This window comes from Ochlerotatus camptorhynchus, unplaced genomic scaffold (assembly GCF_037179485.1).
Source record: "Ochlerotatus camptorhynchus isolate MF236.1 unplaced genomic scaffold, CSIRO-AGI_Acam_v1.1 ptg000445l, whole genome shotgun sequence".
In the NCBI taxonomy this organism is placed as follows: domain Eukaryota; kingdom Metazoa; phylum Arthropoda; class Insecta; order Diptera; family Culicidae; genus Ochlerotatus; species Ochlerotatus camptorhynchus.
In genome coordinates this window covers 702,987-722,067 of record NW_027040931.1, presented here as the reverse complement: position 1 = coordinate 722,067, position 19,081 = coordinate 702,987, and the positions used below count along the sequence as shown (strand labels likewise).

The 19,081-nt window shown below is 39.6% G+C and overlaps 1 long non-coding RNA gene across 2 annotated transcripts in view; it reads right to left on the bottom strand.

Annotated features, from left to right (window-relative positions):
- The window catches only part of LOC135711939 (uncharacterized), a 214,519-nt gene that overhangs the window by 11,441 nt on the left and 183,997 nt on the right, over positions 1–19,081 (bottom strand). For both annotated transcript variants that reach the window (XR_010518513.1, XR_010518512.1), the window contains one exon: positions 17,824–17,945. This is a non-coding gene — a long non-coding RNA (uncharacterized LOC135711939). The remainder of the gene's footprint in view (positions 1–17,823; positions 17,946–19,081) is intronic.

Sequence of the window (19,081 nt, the reverse complement as noted above, 5' to 3'; positions counted from 1 at the left end):
CAGCAGTTCGGAAAGGTTATTTCGAACGAAAATTAAGACTGGTAATAGTGCTTAAAACTTAAATCACATAAAATTATCCTCTTCAATATTTTTGGATTTTTTTTTTAAATACAGCAAATGAAAAACAATACCTTCTAGTTGCGAACTTGCAACTCAAAATTATTGAAGTCATCGGGGTTGAGGTCAGCACATCGCTTGGCCCCATCAGCATCATTGCGGCTTACTGCCCCAGACAAGCCAACAACAGGGATGGGACGGCAGCGTACCTTCGACGAGATATCATCAAGCTGAATCGGCAGCGGCAAAAATACATCATCGCTAGCGACGTAAACGTCAAACAACAGTCGGCGCAACCAAAAAGGAATTATCCTGAACAATGACCTTCAAGAAGCACACTACAGCATCTTGAGTCCGGACTCTCCCACCCGACTGAGTCGGTCCAGGGCTAACGCCACAATCTACATCAGCAACATGGTCCACATCTAGCAACCGGTTGCCTTCCAGTAACTCAGCTCGGACCACTATCCTGTGGTGGCTGAGGTGGGATCCTCCATGAATCGTCGATGCGTCGGTCGACTACGGATACGTCCGAAGACGTTGACGGGTGTCTACATACCATCGCGGAGGCGATTTCCCAGGCCAGGAGAGTAACACTCTGAACCTTGGCAGCCCTACTAACTTGAAGACCAATTGTAATCGATTAACAAAGATCATTCAGGCCAGTATAGTCGATCTCAGAAATAACGATTTTGCCAATAAGATCCGTGCTCTCCCAGATTGTGCAAAGCCTTTCTGGAAGCTAACCAGAATCTTTAAAAAAAAATAAGTCCAGACCCATTCCACCACTGGTTCCACTGGATCGTCCCGATGCTTCATTGCTGCATCTGATAACTCCTGTTAGCTAAAGTCATACCCATCCGGAAACCTGGGAAGCATCCTTCCTGATCTTCCAGCTACAAACCTATCAGCCTTCTCTCAGGGTTATCAAAGCTTCCTGAAAAAACGATTTACCGACGTCTTCTAGCATCTGCCCACGCAAATGCAGCTTCTTCTTCTTCCTTCTATGGATGCTCATGTGGGCTGCAGCTCGCTGCTTGCAGGCAGCTTTTCGTTGTGTACTGGAGAACAATGTTCAACGCCACGTGCCGAAAGCACTGCTGCTGCTGCTGCTGCTGATGCCGACGACCGGACATCACCATACACGATAATTGGAACAGAATCCGATCAGTGGTTGAGGTCAGCCTTGATCGCTAGCTGCTTGCGGGGAGCCTTTTATTTGATTACCGGAGAACACCACCACTCACCATCTTCTTCTTCTTCTTCCCATTTCAAGCTTAATGCATATCGCATACTAGCTTATTGCGTGCTCTCAACTTAGTGTTCTAGATGCACTTCCACAGTTATTAATTGGGAACTTTCGATGCCTGTACCATTTTTGCATTGGTATAATTGTGTGGTAAGGTAAGTCCAATCATACTTCTATGCCCAGGGAAGTCGAGAAAATTTCCAACCCGAAAAATTCCTAGACCGGACCGGGAATCGAACCCAGCCACCTCCAGCATGGTCTTGCTTTGTAGCTGCGCCTTTACCGACTGAGCTAAGGGAGGCTCAATGCGGTGATTGAATAAACACCGTTTGGTGAGACCGGATGAAATTCCACTTTGAAATCTGTGTTAGGGAAATCGCTTTTCGCAGCCAATCAGTGATTTTAAGATCACCGATATCATAGCAAAAGTTGCACATTCGTGAAATTTTCAATAGTGACATTTTTAAAAATGATAAAGTCTTAAATTTAACAAATACGTAGGAATATTTCTGATAAAATATATTGATAAAATATTGATAAAATTATTGAAATTGGTCCAGGGACAGCTGAGTTATTATCGTTCAAAATCTTTCATAATTTTGTTACATGTTCCATTTTCAGTTTTCACAAAGTGTACTCCCATATAGAAATCAAAAACGTAGTCCTACGTCAAAATACAAAGGATCCAGTAAAAGATTCTTAGGATGATCCTAAAAATTCCCCCGCGGACTCCAAACTCTGATATCCACCTCCTGGCTGGAATTCAGACATTAGAAGAACGGAAAGTATACATCTTGGCAGTGATGGAAAAGTTCGTGCAAAATCACTATGACTCGCGAACTTTTCCCTTGGTGAACTTCGTGAAATATCGCGAACTTTTCCAACACTGCATCTTGGAAAGGTTCAGTGACACCTGTCTGAGATCAGATCAACAGATCATACGTGATCAAGCACGTTAGGTCAAGATATATTCGTAGTTAGGTAGGTCATAAAATTTTCCTTTTCCATTCAATCCAAATATAAAGGGGGAATAATGTACACTAGTTGAAAACGCAAATATAAAATTAGAAAAACTTATTAATCAAAGATGAAGAGAGCTGGTTCCGGGAGGACTAAATAGGGACACCTCCTAAATCTCATGCACTGGTATCGTACGACGGCTCAAAATTTATGATTTTTCATCCAGAAGTAAATAGACATCATGCCATGGACCAATAGGTGGATCTGACCACATTCGGATACCCAGCACCAGTTTTGAAAAATGTTTAAATATGATGTATTTTTACTACTGGATGATAAATATATTGAACCGTCGGATATAAATACCAGTACATAAGGTTTGGGAAGCGTCCTTTTTGGGACCCCTCGGTGGCCAGATCCACCTTTTCGTCCATGGCTTAAGTTTTTTTTTTTATTTCTAGATAAAAAAATCATAAATGATAATCCGTCGAACGGTACCAGTACACGAGATATTGGAAGTACCCATGTAACCAAAAGTTCTGATAAAAGACTATTTGTGGCTTAAGCAGCTTGGTTGAAGGTGGTCTATAGAATTCAAAGCAGTCTTATTTTTAAGTCATAAAAGCCTTATTTTTAAGCACTTTTATGAAAGTTAATTCTAAAGTCAGGTTTTTACGAAAATTATTTCTGAATTCTTAGCATTTCCCTTCATTCCTTAGATCTTCTGTTAAGTTTCTACAATTCATATGAAGTGAATCTCAAATATTTCAAAAAGTTAAATGCAAACTTGGAATAGATAATTTTTTTCCGTAATTGACCACTTTGTCAAGCAGCGATTCCACAAAACTGAACCAACTAATTTCAATTTTCTTATGAAACGCACAAATGATGGCTAAATGATGGTTCTTGAAGAAAAATCTCAAAATAATGTTTTATTTCAAAGTTCGAGTGGTAGTAAACGTCATTTTAACTGCTCGAATGAAGTGGTTAATCATGGCTCATTGAATGTTTTTAATATCTTCAACTTGTACTTGAAATACGAAACTTCAAGATATTGAATATTTAGAAATTATCAACTTACTAAAATTAAGTAAACGATAAACTTAAACATTTAATGGAATTGATTGTAAAGCTGTTTCTTTGAAACTCGACTGTGATGTTTTTATTTTTTAACAAAAATACTGTTTTCTTATTGTAAACCACCTTTTTAATCAGCCAAATTGAAAAGGCATTCTGTATGAAATAATAGTCAGAATGTGCTCCAGATAAATTTATTCTATAAGCTTGATTGCATTCTTTAAGCTTATATTAATTGTGTAAACCACGATAGAAATACCACGCATCAGTGCGTGTAATAGATAATTTATTGGTTTTTATTGGTTTTAGGGCTAAGTTGTCAATGACCACCGTGACCACCCACAACCACAGAACTGCTAGACCAACAATTGAAACAGGCGGAGCAACTAAACGTAACCAATGGCTTTAAACGCAACATTTCTCGCGAATCAATTATACAGTTACAACAATTCAAATGTGTAATTCTTCCATTATGTTTCCATCAAATGGTGCTATTTTATCAGTTTGGTTGGATTCCTGACTATTAGCTATGTATTACATAGAATGGCCGATTCATTCCCAATCACAGTTCTGTGACGCTTATCAAAGTGTCTAATGGCATAAATGAGAGCGAAAAGTTGAATCATTGAAACCAGCTCATCGCAATGCGAGCCATCACCAGTAATAACGCTCTGAAGCCGAAAATTTCCCATCGATTTTCGAGTGACACACCACCAGAAACGCATATATACGAGCACATCCACCAGCTAGCCAGCCATCCAGCCAGCCAGCAAGCCACCACTCCGCACAGAACGGTCGGTATCGATTTTTCCAGCAGTTTTTCCCTGCATAAAACTCTACACCCGATGCTGTTTGTTGCTGCTATGTGCAGCGACGAGGCACAGCTCAATCCTACATACCCGACATCTAGCTAGGTAGTAGCTCCTCACACAGGTACCGAGGTCCATCCCAGTGCCGTGCATGAGTGGATCGAATAAACGCTTTTCGCTTTGGCATTTTTTTCGCTCTGTAGTCTTCGCTCGATGCTGTTGTTAATTTTCGCTAATTGATTGCACTGATTATACACTTTTCAGCAGCGATGTGCCAGAGTACCACCGACCACCGGCTGGGGTAGGGTAAATCCAGCAAATGTCGATTCCCCAAGCGCGAAGGCGCGAGTCTCCTATCTCTCTCTCTCTATCTCTCTCAGGCTTTCGACAAGGCAAGAAGCAGATGAAGAAGAAACATCTCGACAAAAGTGGTGAAATCAGTGCAATTTCAAGTTGCAGCAGCAGGCGCATCCCTCTCTCTCTCTCTCTCTCTCTCTCTCTCTCTCTCTCTCTACTGCTGAGAGAGGTTCGATCGTTATCCATTATAGATGGGGACGCTCATCATAATTGGTGCTATTGGAGGATTTCTTTCGTCATCTCGCACCGGCGGGTTTCCATCGCCACCAGCAGCAGAAGCAGCAGCAATTGCAACGTCGTCGACGACGACGAGCCATTATTCAATTATCATTACACTGAGTGATGTGATGTGTTCAAGAGATAGAGATAGAGAGAGAGAGAGAGAGAGAGAGAGAGAGAGATATGCATAGCTCCGGGGCTGATTATGCATTATCTACACGCGGCACTGTGGATGACGATCGATTTATGCGCTTATCCGCACTTGATTGAGTGTGGCAGCGATGGATGCATGGCAACCGAAGAGATACACATTGAAGGAGTATTACGTACTTTGCATACGAGAGAAATTGCCGATGTCTTATGAATTTGAAATTGAAGATGGAGAAATTTATTCGCCGCGTGGATTGGAATTATGATTTGAACAGACGGAATCCACTCGAAAGTATATGGCTAGTGGAACGGGTGAAAAGAATAGGTTGTAGCAGAATTTAGTTTTTTCTTGATCATAAATTTGTTTCTGCGTTCGAAGTCGACAAAATTTGCCTACGATTTATCTTAAGACTGTACTCGAAAAAAAATGCAACAGACAAAAATGATCACCACTCAGCCCAAGTAACATTTTAAGTTTTATGAAATACTACAAAGCAACTATAAAACAACATTCATAAAACCCTGATCAAGGCTATTTTGTCATTAATGCATCAACCAAAACCTCATTAAGACTAGAATGTGTCTAGTTGGCCCACCCTGGAGAAGGTTCTGAAGGGTGTATTCTCGAAGCTCTTCAAGATTGATTTACTGCAAAAGGTTTTATGACGAACGCATTGAGAACCATTTGAAAGCTACAATAAATGCTATTTAGCAGCAATACAAACCCTTTTCGAGCCATTTCCCCTAGCCGCATGCTGAATTCTTTAGGAAAGCATCAATCAAGAAAGAAAAGGATATATGAATCCGATCTTATCAAATAATTAAAATAGAAACTGATGGTATAAAATTGAATATCAAAATTTATTACAATAGTTCTCATTAAGTGGCCTAGTTTTTAGTGCCATATTAAATTTTATGTGAAATGTACGTGAAAACATCGAAAAAATTAAGTCCACCCTCGTAAAACGTTGATTTGACCAATTATTTCACATTGAAAAAAAAAAATCTATTCTTCAGATCGAGCTTGGCCGAGATTTTTTTAAATGATTTTCGCATTTAAATGTTTGTCATTGCTAAATTTACCAAAATATAGTTATATCCAAGGCAACATAGATTGAAAATCGAAGATTGTAAAAAAAATAAGCAAACTAATTGTAACATGGCGGTGGCATAAAAGTTGATTTTCATGGGACATATGTGAAAAAGTTGTTTTGCTTTCAAGAATTCTTTAATAAATTAATAAGGTTTTAAAATGGCTTTTATGAAGAAAACTTGCAGGCTGAATTGTATTTATCTAAAGCCATTTTGCTTGATCCTAACCCGTTCAGATTTATGGCAGCATTTATGGAGGCAAAGTTGCCTGCAGAAAGTTAAACGTCAAAGTTTGTTTATCTTTCGATAGTTGTGCTGTGAGATCCAGGATTCTTCCAGTCGGTTTTCTCCCGATGGATTGGGAGCGCAATCGTTCCCAAAAAAGATCCCCTTCTTCCGGATGGTTACAGAAGTGCACCATCCAATGATGCAGAGATGTACGGTTGCATGAAATTTTCGAAGAGTCTTTCGCCGAATAAAATCGCTGCTTTGGATCGGAAACCAGCTGATCTCCGCTAACTAACAGTTTCAGTGGTTTGTTGTCGGTTGTTATTTCGATTGTCATCGCAAGATCTGGAGAAGGCTGGTGTGTTTTTCAACTTTAGACAACCCTAATAAAAAATAACCATAAACGAACGATAACCCAAATCATTGAACTATTCCACAAATGGTTTGGATGATACCCAGAACATGTCGTTAAGCAAATTAACCATACAATTTTTATTAGGGAATGTTTTATGAGTTCGAGGGCCTCGCTCACTCTACTTTTTTCCGACAGATGGTCAGTCGTTGGTGGTGTACTGGTTCTTCTAAAGAAGTAAATTTATCTGAAATTGACTTGATTTTTTCATCCTACTTCGTCTATCCTTCGAGATTTCCTTGTCATATATTTGGCATTTAGTAACTATGAGGAACCTCAATTTGTAAACAAAGTAATTGGGGAGTTAATGATGCTTTTTAAAAAGGCTAAAAAGCAACAATAAATGCTTTTTTCTCTAATGCAAAACCTAATAGTTTTATGGTTGCTTTTATAATGATAGAACACGTTTATAAAGTATTTTATAATGACATTAATAAACAATTGCTAATGACTTTTATGCTTGAATTATAGAACAGTTTTAAGGAGGGATTGATAACTGTTTTAAATTTATTTTAAAAGAAGACAGTTTTAGACTGTCTTGCCGGACTATAAAAGGTTTTTAAAACAGCAAAAAGCTGAATTACTAAGCAAGAATGTTTTACACTTTAAAATGCTATATTTAAACTAAATGGATTGGTCATTGCCGTTATAAAACCATCATAAATCAGAGTGGATGCTAAATGGTTACTGAATTGCTACTTGGGAGGGAATACATAAACGCATATGAGCTATGTTTTTGCAAAGTTGGTTAATTCAACCTCCTCTCCTAGGGTAAATGCCCGCATCTTGGTTTTTACGCTACCCATCAACGCTTGCGCCATCTTTCTTACACACTTTCATCAACTCTTTCTTCAAATCCTTGTCATTTTTGAAAACCTTCCCTGTTTTCCGGAGCTCACCGTTCATAATCGCCCAGAATGTTTCTATTGGGCGAAGTTCTGGCGAGTTTGCCTTCTTCGGCACAAAAACAACATCATTGGCTTCGTACCACTCCATCACCGGTTTCGCGTAATGGCAGAGTGTCACCTTCGTGGGACCGGAGGAAGTACAGCAGGCGCTTCTGGAGGCACTCTTCTTTATGCATTTGGCCGTTGATGGTGTCGCTAAATTTGCCGCACCCACAGATCGCCTGTCACACTAGGCAAATTTGTCGACCATCTTCTTCCGGAACTTCTCCGGAACATCCAGGTGGGACTTGCCGACGAAAAACTCCAGGCCGGGGATCTGCTTGGCGTCCACTTTAATGTACGTCTCGTCGTCCATTACGTTGCATTTCGGCTGCACCAACCATTCGCGGTACAGTTTACTGGCGCGGGATTTGGCCACCGTATTCTGTTTATCGATTCGGTTATGCGCCTTCCTTACCTTGGAGACATGAACTCCAGACCGCTTCATTGTCTGCTGGACGAACCAGACGGAAGAATTGGCCACGACCCGAATCGAAAGGTTCGGATTGCGCTTGAAGTAATCTCTTACCTTCCTTGCATTCACGGGGTCGGTCGTCTTCGCTTTTCTTCCGCTGCCAACTCACCGCTGGGTTGCCTGGGTCTCCTTGAACGATTTTACCACACGGAACACGGTCGAATTGTCGATTGCAGACTGTTTTGCGATCTACCTGGGGTACGGCCAGGATTTTTCACGACCGCTCCCATAATTTTTTGTCGAAGCACTTCTTGCTTGGAAGCCATCTCGATAACCACTTGACAGATTGTGACGAGATTTTGTACATGTAAACATTACACTCTAAACTAATTTTACTCAAAATTTCATCATTTTTACCCATGCAATACATAGTTATACTCAAAAGATAGTGTTGCATTTTTTTCGAGTACAATCTTTATGTACCTTGAAAATTTCGCTCAGAACTGTTTACTTGTTTGCGATATTCACAAGAGTTTTCTTAAGAATCATTTCTCTTCACAAAGTTCTTTTTCGAATTCCACTTATATAAATTCGGGAATCTGTATACGAGTACCTACAGGATGGCAACTTAATTCGTATTTTGGGATTCCCGACTTTTTCCCGGTTTTCCCGTTTCAAACCTAGTCAATTTCCTGGTTATTTATATTCAACAACTTATATTCGAATATGTAAGAACGTCACGAAAATATTGATTTTACGTGTGAAAAGTGCTCATGGAAAAATTGCTACCGTTTAGAAAGATGAAGACATTTCAAGAATTGTTGTAGAATTTTAGTTTCTATAATAGTTTCTATAATTGTTTTGAGAAATATACCATATGGGTCATTCCAGCTCAAGTGGGTACAAAATTTAAAAAAGTTGTGGTCGATGCCACCGATTTGAGCCAAACTTGGCCAAAACGCTTATTTTGAGATTCTGAACAAACGCCTTTTTTGATTTTGCTCTAAAGTGCCTAGATCCTTCTAAGCAAGAACCCTGGATTTTCGACATTTTTAAAAATTTCAACTTTCAGAAGAAATTACTCCACAACCAAATTAGCTATTTGTGATCTTAGAACGTCAATTTGAAGGTTTTTTAATGTAGATTTTTATAAATGTTCAAAATTTTTGTTTTTGTTAAAGTAACTACAGTAAAAAGGTTGATTACCGGCAGGTATACAAATTGTCAAAAAATGGCCTATTTTCAACATGGACGGGATATTTTATTTCTATCGGTCGATTTTCTCATAACTATCGGTCAATAAGCTACTAGTAAGTATATGAGATATTCTCAAATTTTAGTCAATTGAACTTAATTTTGGGTAGAAAATATTCACGAGTAAGTAATTATTTTTGCCGTAGTCAAATGTAAACTATCATAAGCGGTTTACTGAAAATTAGCTTAATGAACGGAACATGGGAGATTAGTTTTTTTTTTTTAAGGCTTTATTAAAGAGATTTTTAGCCTTAGGCTAGTTCATCTCTAGGGGAGATGAGTGAAAAGAACTTAATGTTGGGTAATTTTTCGTTTCCGTGTAGGCATTGGTTGTCAGAATAAGTTCATTTGTTTACATTTGCTTCACCGGAGCAAGCACGTCGCGATTCAATCCTGCACGCTCAAATCTAGGTCTATTCGCTTCTGAACCGGAAGAGTGCTCCGGAATAATGTAAAATCAAAAAGAATTCGAAATTTCCCAAAAAGTTCCTTGTCTGGCAAGCAATCTGCAGTTCGGGGCTGAAAAGCGAAACTTTCGATTCTTCTGGGACCATGAACTAGCAAATTTACCAGGAGGAGTGCATAAGGAGGAGACTACTGCCTTTTCTGGAGCAGCATGAGGTGAATTGCCTATTCTGGCCACACAAGTGGGAACAGGGAACGTACAAAAGATGATGGGCCGTTAGACTGATGCAAAATTTGAAATTTTCGCTCCACAGTGCTCAAACGGTTCCAAATTGGGCCCTGTTTAGCCTCCCAAAACTTGAACTCATTTAGTGAGAAACTGACTTGGCACAAACCATTTGAAGTTTATACGAAAATGACTATCGGAAAACAAAAGTTTTTGTTCATTGTCTTCTAGCCTTTTTACAAATTGTATTGTTAACAAATTCTATTGCTATTCTTATGGGAATTTTTATCAGCTACAACTTTACAGAAAACCGTTTTTCCGCCAAACGTCAAATTAAATAGTTATTAATTGTTTAAGAGATTGATAATCTTATGGCAAGATTAAGCAACTATATTGTGGGCAACACTGTATTTTGCAGTGTGAAATAGTAGACATGATTTTTGTCCTTTATTCTACGTGCCACAAACACCAATGTTGCCTGCTGAACAGTTGATTGAGCATAATCATAAGACATCAGTGACTTGAATCCAGTGATGGAAAAGTTCACGAAAACTCACTATGAGTCACGAGCTTTTCCCTTGGTGAACTTAATGAAATTTCGCGAACTTTTCCAACACTGCTTGAATCATTAATAATGTTTGCTCCTCACATTTGATCGAAAAGTGGTCTTCAACAAAGTTGTAGCTGAGAAAATTTTCAACATGCTCAGCTATCGTTTTCTAAAGTAGAGTGAACTGGTGAATTTTGAGATAGATATGAACCGAAATTATGGTTTCTCCATAGTAATTCCCATATAAACTTCAAATGGTTTGTGCCAAGTCAGTTTCTCACTAAATGAGTTCAAATTTTGGAAGGCTAATCAGGGCCCAATTTGGAACCGTTTGAGCACTGTGGAGCAAAAATTTCAAATTTTGCATCAGTCTAATGGGCCGTGTACGTAGAAAAGTTCGAGCAATGGCCTATGGTACGATGGAAGACTGAAACAATGGTCTTACAGTACGCATAATACCTACTAGTTTATAGCTGCTACATTGAACTATGAAAAAAAAAAGCGTACAACAAGACAACAAGATTTTCGTTGGATTTAGTTGCAACTCTTCTCTGAATTTTCTTAGAACTGCCCTCAAAATGAGATTCCCATGGAATTCACCTCTATATTCCCTTGAAAACTTTTAGTGAATTACCATGACATTCAACTGGAACTTCCCATAACATATTTAAAGGGTGTCCATTAAATTTTCATTGTGGAATTCCCGGCTTTTCTCGGATTTCCCGTTCGAAATCTAATAAATTTTCCGAATATTAATATTGAATAACTTTCGTTCGACTATTTGAAAACATCACGAAAATATTGATTTAACGTGTGAAGAGATGGAAATGTTTAAAATGCGCATGTAAAAATTTCTAGAGTTCAGAAATACAGTAAACTCTTCACAACTCGAAACTCTATAATTCGATGGATTCGGTGGTCCCTTAATTTTTCCATGTATCGTACACTCCATAAGTCGATGCCTCCTTTGGTCGATGATTCTATAGCTTGGCAGAGCTTCTGAATTCTGTGATTATGATTTTAAAATCAAAAAGCCTTTGAAAACATGATATGGTGGGCATATTGAGTACCCACACACTAATCGAGTCAGTACGGTTTTACTGAGTTTTTGAATTGCGGAACTGTTCGGTAAAAGTTTAAAAATCTAAGGAAAATTTATTAATAAGAAAATTTGTTCTGAACTTGTACATACTTAGTTCTGTTAACCCCGTTTAATGATAGAAAATATAATTGGTCGATTTCATTGATTCCTTATGGATAACGGTCATTTGAATTTTTACCGACTTTTTCAGCAATTCAAAAACCCAGTAAAAAAATACTGACTCCTGTAAAAAAATCTTAGTGTGCATGGATCTAATTTTCGCGATTCGGCAGGTTTGGCAGAAATGCCGCGAATACAACGTGCCCACACATCATTTGTTCATCGATTTCAAATCCGCATACGACACAATCGATCGAGATCAGCTATGGCAGATTGTGCACGAGTACGGATTTCCGGATAAACTGACGCGATTGGTCAAGGCGACGATGGACCGAGTGATGTGCATTGTTCGAGTATCGGGAACACTCTCGAGTCCCTTTGAATCTCGAAGGGGGCTACGGCAAGGTGATTGACTTTCGTGTCTGCTATTCAACATCGCGTTAGAAGGTGTGATCAGCAGATATGGGACATGGGAAAGACACGAGTGGCACGATCTTCATGACGTCCATCCAGCTTCTTGGCTTCGCCGATGACATCGACATCATGGTACGGAACTTTGAGACGATGGCAGAAACGTACATCAGACTGAAGGCTGAAGCTAGGCGGATTGGACATGCCATCAACGCATCGAAGACGAAATACACGAGAGGTTCTAGGGAAGACAATGTTAGCCTCCCACAACGAGTTCAGATTGACGGTGACAAAATCGAGGTGGTCGATGAGTTCGTGTATTTGGGCTCACTGGTGACCGCCAAAAATGATACCAGCAGAGAAATTCAAAGACGGATTATGGCAGGGAATCACGCCTACTTTGGACTCCGGAGGACGCTCCGGTCGAATAAAATTCGCCGTCGCACAAAGTTGACTATCTACAAGGCGCTGATTAGACCGTTGGTCCTCTACGGCCACGAGACTTGGACAATGCTTGGTGTTTTCGATCGGAAGGTGCTGCGTACCATCTACGGTAGAGTGTAGATGGATGACGGAACGTTGATTAGACGAATGAACCACGAATTGCACCAGCTGCTAGGAGAACCACCCATCGTCCACATTGCAAAAATTGTGCGTCTACGGTGGGTTGGACACGTCGTAAGAATGCTGGACCACGACCCAGTGAAAATTGTTCTCGAAAGCAACCCAACAGTAGGAGGCAACCTGCGGACCCTTCACAGACTATGAGGCTGTGTGGCCATGGATCGAGTAGAGTGGAGACGACTTCTTCGGACAGCAGAGGACAACAATGGCTTAGTCTGATTGGTAAGGTAAGTATATTGAGTACCCATAACCCATCGGCCGAATCAGAACATGTTTCTGGTGTCCTTGGGAAATGATCCTTATCTTTAATTCTTACCAAAATCAATCAGGAGGCAAATCAAAGTTGAGTACTCAGGGCAGAAGTGCCAGGTGTGACAACGAGATCGAATAAATGTCTTTACATGTCTTCACAGGTAGAATGCTATCAAGAATCTTGGATCATTTTATAATTTTAGGTACACACTAGAATCTCGATCACGATCTCCAATGTTTTTCCAAAGTCTCTGATACTTTAAATTTCATAGATGCTTTATACTCTTTCGACTAGTGTTTCCATTTCCTCTTTGGTTTTTTCTAGCCAGGAATCAAGAAACAGCTGCCAGCTCATCCCGGTCATTCCTGGGAATCGAAAAATATTTTTATCTTTAATGTTACCAAAAAGGTCCATCAGAATGTTATTTTTTTAACTTTATGATCTTCCCTTGGAAGTACCAAAGCTTGCCATCCGAACAGTTGTGGTTATTTATATGTAACTTATTCCAGTTACAATCAAGTTGCGGCAACTTATTGTGATGGTAGTGTGCTGCTTTGGTATCTTCTAACTGTTCCCTGTTATGTTCTTCTGCCTTATTTTGCGATTCCTCCCGGAAAGTACTTTCGACTTCCCTCGCAGGAAGCTTCTTCTTGCTTCGCTTGCAAGGTTCTTTCATCTTCCCCCGCCAGTTTTTTTTTCCAGCTTCCTCCAGAATATTATTCTACCTTTCCCTAGAAGATTTTACCGATTTCCACCGGAAATTTATTTTGACATCTCCCAGCAATCTTTCTTCCGGAGTATTTTTCTCAACTTCTCCTAGAAGTTTCTTTCCAATGTCCCGAAAACCTCTGGCTACACCAGAAGAAGCTTCAGACTTTTTTAAGAAGTTTCTTCCAAATAATCTCAGGAAGTTTTTTTTCCAAAATACCTCAAGAAGTTTCTTCCATATTCTCCAGGAAGCTCCTTTAAACTTTTACCGAAAGTATCTATCGAACTATTCCAGAAATTTCTTTCGTCTTCCTTTCTAGGTTTCTCCATGAGATTCTTCCGGAGGTTTTTTTTGTCAACTTATAATGCTATTCCTGGAATTTTCTTCCGATTTTCGAAACCGGTCTGGCTTCCTCTGGATGTTTTTTTTTTATTATTATTATTATAGTCACTTAAACGCTCTTGGGTCATTCGTGACTTATCCGGGGTGAGATTTGAACTCGTGACTTTGGCGTGAGAGGTATGAATGCTAACCACTCCGCCGGAGTCGCCCCTCCTCCTTCTGGATGTGTCATCCGATTTTCCTCGGAAGTTTCTTTAAATTTACCCCAAAAGTTACTCTATATTTTACTTGAAAGTTCCTCGAAGTTTTTTCGACTTTTCCTACTGTGTTACCTGACTTATAACGAATATACGTTGTATACGAGTACCCCTTACACAACGTATGACTCGTCTAATTTTGCATAGCATGTAAAATAAGACGAACTATACTTTGTACTCGGGGTACTCGTATACAACATATATTTGTTATAAGTCAGGTAACACAGTAGAACCATAGAGGTAACTCTAAGACCAGAAGGTCCCGAAGAAACGAGCTCTACTTTTTGGCTCAGCTCTGGTACTATCTACGGTCCCAAGCTAATCGATTCACCCCTCGAAACACAGGAAAATCCACTAACCCCTAATTTTATCTGTCAAACTTTCATAGCGAATCAAAACAAACATTGTGTAGTACTAGCATTTCGACTAGAATGGGATACGTTAATCGATTTGCTTGGGACCAATAGGCTAGTCAAGTAGTGAGTCAATTTAAAATCGTTAGTTTCGTATTGATTGTTGGTAGAACTTTCAACAAACTTCCTCCAGAAAAGCTTCTATCTCCTTTCTCTTTCTCTTTGTTCGACGACAAAGATGCTTGCCAAGCTCAACCCCTGGATGGGAAATCTAATTGCATACATAAGTGTTCGAACATTTTTTCAGGGCTAGGTACTGTATTTTGAAGTCTGTGAAAGAGAAATCACATATTGTGTGGCATTAATATACATGACATGTTGAGAGATTAAGCTTGTGAGAGAAAATTTTCGCTCTTGGGGTTGAATTCTTTGCTCTCTTGGGACTTGTAGACGGGTTGAAGATGGAAGGGAAACACCCTCTCAGATTTCAATGAAATTTTCTGGATGTGTAGACTTTGACTAAATAAGAACTTTTGTATACTCAGTTTTTCCAAAATGTATCTAGACTAACATTTGAGAAGGGCCAAACTTTTTCCGCGAATTTTTTTCAAAAAAAAAATATTATGGAAAAATGACAACTCCTACAAAAATGTGTTGTACGGATGACTTTTAGGAAATTGACCAAATTTTCAAAAAAAAACTGAAAAAATTCCATTTGAGACCTACACTGAACAAATCGATTTTTAAAATTTAAAGTCGATTAAAGTTTAAAGTCGATTAAAATTTAAAGTCGGCCAAGTTTGATTTGGATGAAACTTTGCCTCAAGATAGGTAATTATGTTTACTACCATCCGTCCATACATCGCAAGATGGGCACTTTTAAGGATAAAAGTTTTTCTTACAAAAATTTTTTCATGTCTGAACTGATTTTTTTTAAACGTGTCATTTTCACACAAAACTTAACAAGTGAAGTTCAAAATCATCTCAGAGCCCAATCAAGCTTAATTTGTGATTCAATTTTGTCTAATCAGCAACTAATCACTTGGATTAATCGAGAATCTCATATGAAAAGGGCTTATATCATTAGAAAATTATATAATTGATTATATTGTCTACTACTGAGGCAAAATTTGATACTTCTATAGCAACTTAGCATTCTTTGCTAAAATTATCCATAAAGAATTAGGTATGAATAAAATTTAAATTGAAATCTTCTTTCGTATCAACAACGATTTGGGAAGTCAACCATTCCTGGACCATAAAAAAGGATAATCCAAGCTTGAACAAAATTTCAAGATTCTGAAACAAAGATGCAGATGTCGGATCTTGAAATGATTTTCAAGATCCCAGATCAATATCAATATCAAGAATATCAGTACTACCGAAGTACATAGAATTTCGAACGTTGAGACTTTAGAATAAATGACCAACAAAATAATTCATAATTACAGGCAAAAATCATTTCATTACAGAATCTGTTCATGTGGTGAATTATTGCAAATTCTGTATATTGTAATAGAATAATAAATTTAACCATTGAGGGTAGCAAAGGTTTATCGGAGCACTTAGTGCTCCAAGGACCTCGATCTAAAAACCCCATCCCCATTTACTCCCACTTATGCAACACAGAAAATATTCCCAAATGATATCTGTATTCCAACGACAAGCCTAGCGAGGCTAATTGAAGAAAACCTATTGAAATGTTGCTACTGTTCCAGACAAACCGCCATCTCAACTGCATCTCATTCGCAGACTCTAAAATTAACCTTTTGCCACTGATGAACGATTCCTTTCAGTACAAAAGAAACCATTTTTTTTTTTCATATTTCATTCCATTTTCCTCGCATGAAAGGAATAAAAATGGTCTTCCCCTCTCGGCTGCCTCTCGAACCAAACCCCCCCCCCCCCTCCCCCCGCGCGATATATGGAATCACTCTACACTCTGTGGTATCGCACGAAACCGACCCCGCATGTATCTGCTAACAATAAATGCCAACAAATCAATTTATTTTGACGATGACCTGCCTCAACTCAATTATCATTCTCTCCATCTCCTCTCCCTACAGCAGTGAGTTTGTTTTCCCGGTTTTGGATGTGTCTCCAGTTCCATCGAACCGACCGCGACCGGTTGAGCATCATCATCCGTGCCCTGCCCTACGCTCTGACTTGCACCATTCATGTTACCGGCTCCGAACTTTTTGGCGACACTCATCCACCACCACCGGAGACGGTGACGGACGACGACGACGATGACAATGATGATGATGATGTCAATGTGCACATATAGCATGGACTTTGACACGCGTTCCCGCCCAAGCAAATCCAAGTGTGAATGATAGATGCCCTTTTGCTTCGTTGACCGGTGCAAATGGAGAAACTCGAACTGTGAAATGAACACATCGTCATCGTCGTCGTAAATGTCATCGATTCATGTACTGCCACCAAACAGCACCATTTTAGACACGATAGAAATTCAGGCGGGGACGGCGTCCAGAACGAACAAACAATGGTCCTAGCTGTCTCGGAGCCGTCCAGACATGAGTCGGTCGTCGTCATCGTCGTCGAAGTCAGCTGGTACACTAAAACAATCCGGGCCTTTGTTTCGTTGCCAACTCCAGACAGACAAACGGAAGGTGCAACGGTGTAGGTGGATCACTGAATTAAATCGTTCCATGCCAAGTTTAGCTGCAGCAACCGAAGGTCGTTCGATGAATCCTTCCGTTGTGGGTGAACTGACCTGCTCACCATGCGCCCCAGAGACCGAGACGAGCGTCATTCATGAGTGCTAATAATCAATGCATACTTCAATTCGATTTGCATCATAAATTTGCAATAACGCACATTCTACTGCTGCAGCAGCCCATTTCGATCCCTGTACGCTCAATTGATGACGATGACCATTATCACACTGCACATATTTGCAAATGGTAGACCACAAAACGCCATATGAACTACATATTTCGAAGCGCATCCAATAAATCTAACAATCACTGAGCACCGACCGGTAGGTTCTGAGACTGACTGTTGATTAAAACTGAAGTGCAATAATATTTCAATTATGGCCGTGTGATTTGCATTCCCCATGTTGAGAACGACGAGAACCCTGTTACTCTAATTCCATTATATAGCGGATGACACGCGCCTGGTCATGTTTGTGTAGGTACACGCGCCAGATCGCCCTTTCCGGTTTTGCCACCCACTAGTTGTGTGGGAGGGGGGGGGGGGAGTGGTAACATATGATAGTTGTGTAATTCCGTAACACTTACCCTGCATTTTCAGCCGCAGCAATGGACATATGAGGCTCATCTAAGAGCTGGAGGGGCGAGTGGCCCTGGGGAGGCGCCGGGGGAGCTGTTAATCGCTCCGTGGTCGCTGATACGCCAGCCACCTGTAAGGGGAGAGAATGGAAAATTTATGATTAGATTATTTTGAGTGAGATTATGATCAAAATACCAAGAACTCTGCGTACTCTCAATTTGGCCACCTTTCTTCGAGTCGCCCTAAATTCTATTACGTTGACTCTCCAATGCCCATGTCAGTCTAGGTCTTGGACGGAAGCAATGATATCAATTCATCCTTAGTTTGAAGCAATTGCTATACTTAGACACCGATAACCTTTATTCAGATCTTTAACATTCGATTTTGGTGAGTATAGACAGACCCGTAAAACAATATACACTGGAGTCGCTCTTTACGCGGGTGATACGCCCCGTGTAAAAAAAAAACCGCGTAAATTTCGAAATCCACGTAAAAAAAAGCCCGTGTAAAAAGAAAACTGCGTAAAAAGCGACTCTAGTGTATAACGATAAACCACGTAAATTCTGAAATCCGCGTAAAAAAAAATCCGAAATCCACGTAAAAATAACCGCGTAAATTCTGGAATCCACGTAAATAAAAACCGTGCGAAATAAAACCGCTTAAAAAGCTACTCCAGTGTATTCCACTCCTTGTTCGGCTTTTGGAGTTTTATGTTCATACTAATTTATTGTGCACACCGTGGTGCCCGTTTTAGACCGTTGAGTTCCTTGTTTTCTTCATTTTATATCTTGTTTTTAGGAGTACTTTGAACAGGTAATGCAATGAGTTTTATGTGACTGTCAAAAGTTATCGATTTCAGATGAATTTTAAGAGACATTATTAGATGGTATTGTCATGGTTTATTTCATTCAAGTGGATCAAAACTGTTCAGGTCTGGTTCAGGTGATTTAAAAGTTTTCCATGTCTGATTTACTTCATATGCAAGTGATTCAAAACTTTTCAGCCCTGATTTACTTCATATTCAAGAAATTCCAACATTTTCAGGTCTGATTCATTTTATTTTCAAGTGATTCCAAAATATGAGAGACTGATTAATTTCATATTCAAGCAATTTCAAAGTTCAGATCCGATATACACTAGAGTCGCTTTTTACGCAGGTGATACGTCCCGCGTAAAAAAAACGCGTAAATTCCGGAATCCGCGTAAAAAAAACCGCGTAAATTCCGGAATCCGCGGAAAAAAACCGCGTAAAAAAACCTTGTAAAA